The sequence below is a fragment of the Rhamphochromis sp. 'chilingali' genome, assembly GCF_963969265.1.
Source record: "Rhamphochromis sp. 'chilingali' genome assembly, chromosome: 15".
Taxonomy (NCBI): domain Eukaryota; kingdom Metazoa; phylum Chordata; class Actinopteri; order Cichliformes; family Cichlidae; genus Rhamphochromis; species Rhamphochromis sp. 'chilingali'.
This window is the reverse complement of record NC_137942.1, coordinates 7,492,011-7,500,799: the sequence shown is the minus strand read 5'-3', so window position 1 is coordinate 7,500,799 and position 8,789 is coordinate 7,492,011.

Sequence of the window (8,789 nt, the reverse complement as noted above, 5' to 3'; positions counted from 1 at the left end):
CGTCTCGTCTCTCTGGATTGTATGTAGCGGAGATGACAATAAAGTTTACTTTGACTTCGGCAGCAAGCAGGCGCACCGAGGGCTCTCGCGCTCACTTTTCGCGTATAGGATTTCGAAAAAACATCAGTGCAAATTATAAGTCTGTATTATAATGTCTGGTGTTTTCGTGTTTGTTGTTTTGTTTTTATTTTGTGAGTTGGTTATTAGATGCTGCTCCAGCCGGTCAGTGAATCCCCCGCCGCCCCGCCCTCTCCTCCCTGCGCCGCAAGCAGCAGGCGCACCTCGCAAACGAAGGGCGCCCTTACTCCCCGCAAATGGGCGATAGAAAACCGATCGGTGCGTATGCCATTCCCAATGTGTGCTGGCTGACGTCGGGGGAGCTTGAGTACGAGCATTTTTTATTTTTTATTTTTGGCCAATGCCCGTTATGCCGCCCAATCAATCAGATGAACTCTTAATACCAACCAAACGCTTATGAACACATAAAAGCTTTCAGCTGGTGTTTCTCTAACTAAGTAACGAACAGCTGGAAAAATGAGAGAAGTGGGAAGTGATGATTTACTTGCTCTCTGTTGCCAAATGACTAATGTTAGCAGAATTAAATTCTTGCAGTGATTAGATTAATACTGGCAAAGCACTTTTTTCAAAATTAACTTAAAAAAAGCATGCCTTTAAAAACACATCTGATAAAGTATTAATATTTTAAAATTGTATTATATTTTACTTAAAACTACATTATACAAGCATTTCACATATCAGTACATGCAAGTGTCCACTTTGTGGCAGCATTTCTTCATCACTATGTTGTCACTGTTGCATATATATTATACCTGCACATTGTTACTGCTCTTTTGAAACAGATGCCTCCCAAAACAAATATTTTTAATAATCAACTATTTGCTCAAATTACCACAGATATTCAGATATTCTTGTGTATTATGCTTTTGGTCCCTACCAAGAACTAACGCCCCAGTTCTTGACTGTTGTTCATTTTTGTTCATTTTTATTCTGACAGCTTGGTCCTTCAAGCTGGATCTCAACATTTCCCCCGCTCACCTCGGGAACATGACCGAGACCGTGCATAGGGGAGTCTGGGGCTCCACCCCAGTATTGTTTAGAAGTGCTGTTTCAGAATGTAGAGAGCGGGAGCTAGAGGCAACTGAAAGAGTGACGAGAATCATAAACCAGAGGAGCAACTAGAATTGGGAGCAAGTGGCCTGGGACCGCGAAAAGGAAACCTCACATGGAAAATAAGATAGGCCTGCTACTAGAATCCTAGAATCTGACTTTTCTAGACTTTTCTAAGAGAGACTAGTCATTTAAAAGGGTGTGATCAAAGCCCAATGCTCAAACACCACTTGTTGTAGAGACCCACCTTTTGGCACATCCCATTTCCTCAAATTCTGTTCCACAGCAGGAACCAGGACCTTCAACAGAAAAGGGTGAAGCCAGGAGACTGGGTGTTCCTTAAAGTCATTAAGAGCAGTGAAAATAGTGGAGAGAAGAACCTGGATGTGTCTAAGCCATTGTAAGTCTGCCACACACGTCAACCACAAAGACAACAAATAAAGCTGAGGTAAAGCAACACTTTCAAATGCACTTTAAAACTATCTATGCAATGGAACCTGTACCTGTGCCCTAGTTTATCTGGTTATATCTTTTACTGTGGTTTTAGGCCTAAAGGCAAACACTTTGGCATCAGAAAGTAAACTTTCTCACAAATTCTATAAAAGAGACCTACCCACATTTGAATGGCACGTGTATATATATATATATATATATATATATATATATATATATATATATATATATATATATATATATATATATATATATATATATATATATATATATATATATATATATATAAAAACACCCAGCACGCCCCTGCGGGCGGTTTATCCTTCAAGCTCCGGTCCTCTACCAGAGGCCTGGGAGCTTGAGGGTCCTGCGCAGTATCTTAGCTGTTCCCAGGACTGCGCTCTTCTGGACAGAGATCTCCGATGTTGTTCCCGGGATCTGCTGGAGCCACTCGCCTAGCTTGGGAGTCACCGCACCTAGTGCTCCGATTACCACGGGGACCACCGTTACCTTCACCCTCCACATCCTCTCGAGCTCTTCTCTGAGCCCTTGGTATTTCTCCAGCTTCTCGTGTTCCTTCTTCCTGATATTGCTGTCATTCGGAACCGCTACATCTATCACTACGGCCGTCTTCTTCTGTTTGTCTACCACCACTATGGTGGTTGGTTAGCCACCACCATTTTGTCCGTCTGTATCTGGAAGTCCCACAGGATCTTAGCTCGGTCATTCTCCACCACCCTTGGGGGCATCTCCCATTTTGACCTCGGGACTTCCAGGTTATACTCGGCACAGATGTTCCTGTACACTATGCCGGCCACTTGGTTATGGCGTTCCATGTATGCCTTGCCTGCTAGCATCTTGCACCCTGCTGTTATGTGCTGGATTGTCTCTGGGGCATCTTTACACAGCCTGCACCTGGGGTCTTGCCTGGTGTGATAGACCCCAGCCTCTATGGATCTTGTGCTCAGAGCTTGTTCTTGTGCTGCCATGATTAGTGCCTCTGTGCTGTCTTTCAGTCCAGCTTTGTCCAGCCACTGGTAGGATTTCTGGATATCAGCCACCTCCTCTATCTGCCGGTGGTACATACCGTGCAGGGGCCTGTCCTTCCATGATGGTTCCTCGTCTCCCTCCTCTTTCCTGGGTTTCTGCTGCCTGAGGTATTCACTGAGCACTCGGTCAGTTGGGGCCATCTTCCCAATGTATTCTGAGATGTTCGTTGTCTCATCCTGGACTGTGGTGCTGACACTCACCAGTCCCCGGCCCCCTTCCTTCCGCTTAGCGTACAGCCTCAGGGTGCTGGACTTGGGGTGAAACCCTCCATGCATGGTCAGGAGCTTTCTTGTCTTTATGTCAGTGGCTTCTATCTCCTCCTTTGGCCAGCCTATTACCCCAGCAGGGTACCTGATCACGGGTAGGGCGTACGTGTTGATGGCCCGGATCTTGTTCTTACCATTCAGCTGACTCCTCAGGACTTGCCTGACCCTCTGCAGGTACTTGGTGGTTGCAGCTTTTCTAGCGGCCTCTTCATGGTTCCCATTCGCCTGCGGGATCCCCAGGTACTTCTAACTGTCCTCTATGTCTGCAATGTTGCCTTCTGGTAGTTCAATCCCCTCAGTTCTGACTACCTTCCCTCTCTTTGTTACCATCCGACTACACTTCTCCAGTCCGAACGACATTCCGATGTCATTGCTGTATAGCCTGGTAGTGTGGATCAGTGAATCGATGTCTCGTTCACTCTTGGCATACAGCTTGATGTCATCCATGTACAGGAGGTGGCTGACAACTGCTCCGTTCCGTAGTCGGTATCCGTAGCCAGTCTTGTTAATGATCTCACTGAGGGGGTTCAGGCCTATGCAGAACAGCAGTGGGGACAGAGCATCTCCTTGGTAGATCCCGCACTTGATGGTGACTTGTGCTATGGGCTTGGCCTCTAGTGTTGTACGCCACATCCCCATTGAGTTCCTGATGAAGGCTCTTAGGGTCCCATTGATCTTGTACAATTCTAGGCATTCCAGTATCCAGCTGTGGGGCATTGAGTCATAGGCCTTCTTGTAATCAATCCAGGCAGTGCACAGGTTGGTCAGTCTGGTCTTGCAGTCTCGGCTGATTGTTCTGTCTACCAGTAGCTGGTGTTTTGCGCCTCTGGTATTCTTGCCAATTCCTTTCTGTGTCCCGCTCATGTATTGACCCATGTGCCTGTTCATCTTAGCCGATATGATGCCTGACAGGAGCTTCCATGTGGATATCTGCCACTGTTCAGGGAGGTCGCTGTGGTCTGCCCTCAGATCCTCTAGCCACTGAGCATTGCTGTTATGGGTTGCATCCTTCTCCCATATGCTCTTCCAGTATTGCTCCGTCTCCAGCCTTGGTGGTGCTGTTCTCTTATTGTTCCCTTGCCACTGAGAGTACACCTTTGCTGGTTCTGTGGAGAACAGCTGGTTTATTCTCCTGCCTTCTATCTCTCTGGTGTACCTCCTCAAGCGGCTTGGCAGTTTCCAAGGCCTCAGGTATGGACAGCTTGCTGTATTTCTTAGGCACCTTATTTGTCGCACCTTTCTGCAACTCCGTTAGTTGGCTAACCTCCCTCCATGCTACTTTGATCTTGCCCTCTTGCCTCCTTCTCCATGGAGGGTGGGTACTGCCCCTTGTCGCTGTTCAACTTGTAGCCAAGCATCTCACTGATCACTGCTGCCGTATTGTAGATCAGCTTTTTAGTGTCGGTAATCGTGGTTGTAGGTATTGCCCGTAGTGCTGCATTAACATCATCTAGCAGACCTTCTGAGGGTACTTCACGTAATCTTGGTAATCGGCTACGGGGGATCCAGGTTTCAAGCTTGGCCATGATCCTATTTTTCAGGTCAGTTCCTCTCGCACTCAACGATCCTTCTCCTATCGCACTTGGGGCTATGTACCCAATCTCGGGTGGGGGTGATGATATCGCCCCCCTGACCTGGCGTCCTGACTCCTCCTTGCCGTAGCATTTGTGTTGTACCTCGTCAATCTCTAGCTGTGAGAGCAGTCCCTTCGAATGTTGGAACACTGAGCTACTAGTTGTTTCGCCGTCATTGTGGATGTTGGGTATCGAAGAATCCATAGGTCCCTCATCCTATTCATGTAGCCCCTTCCGCCGGGGTTACTTGCGTAGTAGCATTCCAACAACGCCCTGTTTTCGTCTCTTGCCCACCGATGCCTTCTTGTTCCAGTAGTAGTGGTTAGACTACACGCCTTTGGAACAGAGGATCGCAAGTTCGATTCCTGCCTGGGGCGTCTGTATCCAGTAAGGGTCCTAAGGCTAGACCCCCTATGCTAAGCAAGCCTACCGCAGACATGAGCGAGACAGATAAATATGAAGGCATGCCGGCTCGGACGTCGCCCGGATCAACAAGGTCCGCGTCAGGTGTTGAGGAACCAGGGCACCCTGACGAAAAGTGGGCTACTGGAACAAGAAGGCATCGGTGGGCAAGAGACGAAAACAGGGCGTTGTTGGAATGCTACTATGCAAGTAACCCCGGCGGAAGGGGCTACATGAATAGGATGAGGGACCTATGGATTCTTCGATACCCAACATCCACAATGACGGCGAAACAACTAGTAGCTCAGTGTTCCAACATTCGAAAAAAGGGACTGCTCTCACAGCTAGAGATTGACGAGGTACAACACAAATGCTACGGCAAGGAGGAGTCAGGACGCCAGGTCAGGGGGGAGATATCATCACCCCCACCCGAGATTGGGTACATAGCCCCAAGTGCGATAGGAGAGTTGAGTGCGAGAGGAACTGACCTGAAAAATAGGATCATGGCCAAGCTTGAAACCTGGATCCCCCGTAGCCGGTTACCAAGATTACGTGAAGTTCCCTCAGAAGGTCTGCTAGATGATGTTAATGCAGCACTACGGACAATACCTACAACCACGATTACCGACACTAACAAGCTGATCTACAATACGGCAACAGTGATCAGTGAGATGCTTGGCTACAAGTTGAACAGCGACAAGGGGCAGTACCCTCCATGGAGAAGGAGGCTAGAGGGCAAGATCAAAGTAGCACGGAGGGAGGTTAGCCAACTAACGGAGTTGCAGAAAGGTGCGACAAATAAGGTGCCTAAGAAATACAGCAAGCTGTCCATACCTGAGGCCTTGGAAACTGCCAAGCAAAGACTCACAGCCTTGGCCAGCCGCTTGAGGAGGTACACCAGAGAGATAGAAGGCAGGAGAATAAACCAGCTGTTCTCCACAGAACCAGCAAAGGTGTACTCTCAGTGGCAAGGGAACAATAAGAGAACAGCACCACCAAGGCTGGAGACGGAGCAATACTGGAAGAGCATATGGGAGAAGGATGCAACCCATAACGGCAATGCTCAGTGGCTAGAGGATCTGAGGGCTGACCACAGCGACCTCCCTGAACAGGGTCCAGTAACCATCACAGTGGCAGATATCCAAGAAAGGGTCTCCAGTATGAAGAGTTGGACAGCACCAGGGCCCGACATGGTTCACGCCTACTGGCTGAAGAAGCTGACTGCACTCCACGAGCGTCTGGCAGCACAAATGAACCAGCTGCTAGTTAACGAGAGACACCCGGAATGGCTAACTGAAGGCCGGACGGTCCTGATCCCCAAGGACCCCAAGAAGGGACCGGTCCCCTCCAACTACCGACCAATAACCTGCCTCAGTACTACATGGAAGCTCCTGTCAGGCATCATATCGGCTAAGATGAACAGGCACATGGGTCAATACATGAGCGGGACACAGAAAGGAATTGGCAAGAATACCAGAGGCGCAAAACACCAGCTACTGGTAGACAGAACAATCAGCCGAGACTGCAAGACCAGACTGACCAACCTGTGCACTGCCTGGATTGATTACAAGAAGGCCTATGACTCAATGCCCCACAGCTGGATACTGGAATGCCTAGAATTGTACAAGATCAATGGGACCCTAAGAGCCTTCATCAGGAACTCAATGGGGATGTGGCGTACAACACTAGAGGCCAACTCCAAGCCCATAGCACAAGTCACCATCAAGTGCGGGATCTACCAAGGAGATGCTCTGTCCCCACTGCTGTTCTGCATAGGCCTGAACCCCCTCAGTGAGATCATTAACAAGACTGGCTACGGATACCGACTACAGAACGGAGCAGTTGTCAGCCACCTCCTGTACATGGATGACATCAAGCTGTATGCCAAGAGTGAACGAGACATCGATTCACTGATCCACACTACCAGGCTATACAGCAATGACATTGGAATGTCGTTCGGACTGGAGAAGTGTAGTCGGATGGTAACAAAGAGAGGGAAGGTAGTCAGAACTGAGGGGATTGAACTACCAGAAGGCAACATTGCAGACATAGAGGACAGTTACAAGTACTTGGGGATCCCACAGGCAAATGGGAACCATGAAGAGGCCGCTAGAAAAGCTGCAACCACCAAGTACCTGCAGAGGGTCAGGCAAGTCCTGAGGAGTCAGCTGAATGGTAAGAACAAGATCCGGGCCATCAACACGTACGCCCTTCCCGTGATCAGGTACCCTGCTGGGGTAATAGGCTGGCCAAAGGAGGAGATAGAAGCCACTGACATAAAGACAAGAAAGCTCCTTACCATGCATGGAGGGTTTCACCCCAAATCCAGCACCCTGAGGCTGTACGCTAAGCGGAAGGAAGGGGGCCGGGGACTGGTGAGTGTCAGCACCACAGTCCAGGATGAGACAACGAACATCCAAGAATACATTAGGAAGATGGCCCCAACTGACCGAGTGCTCAGTGAATACCTCAGGCAGCAGAAACCCAAGAAAGAGGAGGGAGACGAGGAACCATCATGGAAGGACAGGCCCCTGCACGGTATGTACCACCGGCAGATAGAGGAGGTGGCTGATATCCAGAAATCCTACCAGTGGCTGGACAAAGCTGGACTGAAAGACAGCACAGAGGCACTAATCATGGCAGCACAAGAACAAGCTCTGAGCACAAGATCCATAGAGGCTGGGGTCTATCACACCAGGCAAGACCCCAGGTGCAGGCTGTGTAAAGATGCCCCAGAGACAATCCAGCACATAACAGCAGGGTGCAAGATGCTAGCAGGCAAGGCATACATGGAACGCCATAACCAAGTGGCCGGCATAGTGTACAGGAACATCTGTGCCGAGTATAACCTGGAAGTCCCGAGGTCAAAATGGGAGATGCCCCCAAGGGTGGTGGAGAATGACCGAGCTAAGATCCTGTGGGACTTCCAGATACAGACGGACAAAATGGTGGTGGCTAACCAACCGGACATAGTGGTGGTAGACAAACAGAAGAAGACGGCCGTAGTGATCGATGTAGCGGTTCCGAATGACAGCAATATCAGGAAGAAGGAACACGAGAAGCTGGAGAAATACCAAGGGCTCAGAGAAGAGCTCGAGAGGATGTGGAGGGTGAAGGTAACAGTGGTCCCCGTGGTAATCGGAGCACTAGGTGCGGTGACTCCCAAGCTAGGCGAGTGGCTCCAGCAGATCCCAGGAACAACATCGGAGATCTCTGTCCAGAAGAGCGCAGTCCTGGGAACAGCTAAGATACTGCGCAGGACCCTCAAGCTCCCAGGCCTCTGGTAGAGGACCCGAGCTTGAAGGATAAACCGCCCGCAGGGGCGTGCTGGGTGTTCTCCAATATATATACACACATATAAGCAGCTATATATATATATATATATATATATATATATATATATATATATATATATATATATATATATATATATAGACCCCATGGGGGTTCCAAGAGGACTCCCAGATGAGTTTAAAGCAAATAACCAGATAGCTGCAGGGTTTTAATCCATGTTCTGGTAGCTAACTATTGTTAAAATGTTGATTGGATAAATTAACTATATTACAAACAACAAAGATTCTTGAATTACTTTAGAGTTGCAAATAAGAGACTTTTGGAAGAGCAGAAAGATAATATACTTTAAAGGCATGTTGAAAGTCTTATCTTCAAAAATAATAAAAATAAATAGAAGCTTAGCAAGAGAAAGAACTCTTACTCTTCCCAAAGAGCCTGAAACAAGAAAAGTGGAGAAAATGAGGAGGAAAATCTTGTCCTAAAGGAATTGCTAGACAATATAAACCCTTGTTTTAAGGGGCAAAAAAGACAACATAATTCCAAACTTATTAGACTATAGTGGGCGGGATGCAGATGTTGAATTCATCTATCACAGGGGTGGGGAACGCCAGGCCTCAAGGGC